This window comes from Suricata suricatta, chromosome 12 (assembly GCF_006229205.1).
Source record: "Suricata suricatta isolate VVHF042 chromosome 12, meerkat_22Aug2017_6uvM2_HiC, whole genome shotgun sequence".
NCBI lineage: Eukaryota > Metazoa > Chordata > Mammalia > Carnivora > Herpestidae > Suricata > Suricata suricatta.
In genome coordinates, this window is record NC_043711.1 from 10,536,253 (window position 1) to 10,536,919 (window position 667).

The following is a 667-nucleotide window of genomic DNA, read 5'->3' on the forward strand; positions in this document are numbered from 1 at the left end:
ATGACTAATTTTCTCAGTAACGAAATTGGAAATATCAAAATTCACAATTTTTATTTGGATGTTCAGCATCACTCATCTTCAGGGAAATTCAAATCAAAACCACACTGAGATACCACCTCACACTGGTCAGAGTTGCTAAAATGAACAAATCAAGAGACTATAGATGCTGGTGAGGATGTGGAAAAACAAGCACCTTCCTACACTGTTGGTGGCAATGTAAACTGGTGTAGCTGCTCTGGAAAACAGTGTGGAGGCTCCTCAAAAATCTATCGATAGAACTCCCCTATGACTCAGCAATAGCACTGCTAGGGATTTACCCAGGGGATACAGAAGTGCTGATGCATAGGAGCACATGTACCCAAATGTTCATAGCGGCACTTCTACAATAGCCAAATCATGGAAAAAGCCTAAATATCCATCAACTGATGAATGGATCAAGAAGATGTGGTATATATATACAATGGAGTACTATATGGCAAAGAGGAAGAATGACATATGGCCATTTGTAGGAAAGTGGATGGACTTTGAGGGTGTCATGCTAAGCGAAATAAGTCAGGCAGAGAAGAATAGATACCATATGTTTGCATTTATAGGTCTAACAGGAGAGACCTGGCAGGGGACCATGGGGAGAGGAAGGGGGAAAGAGCGGGGGAGAGTGAGGGACACA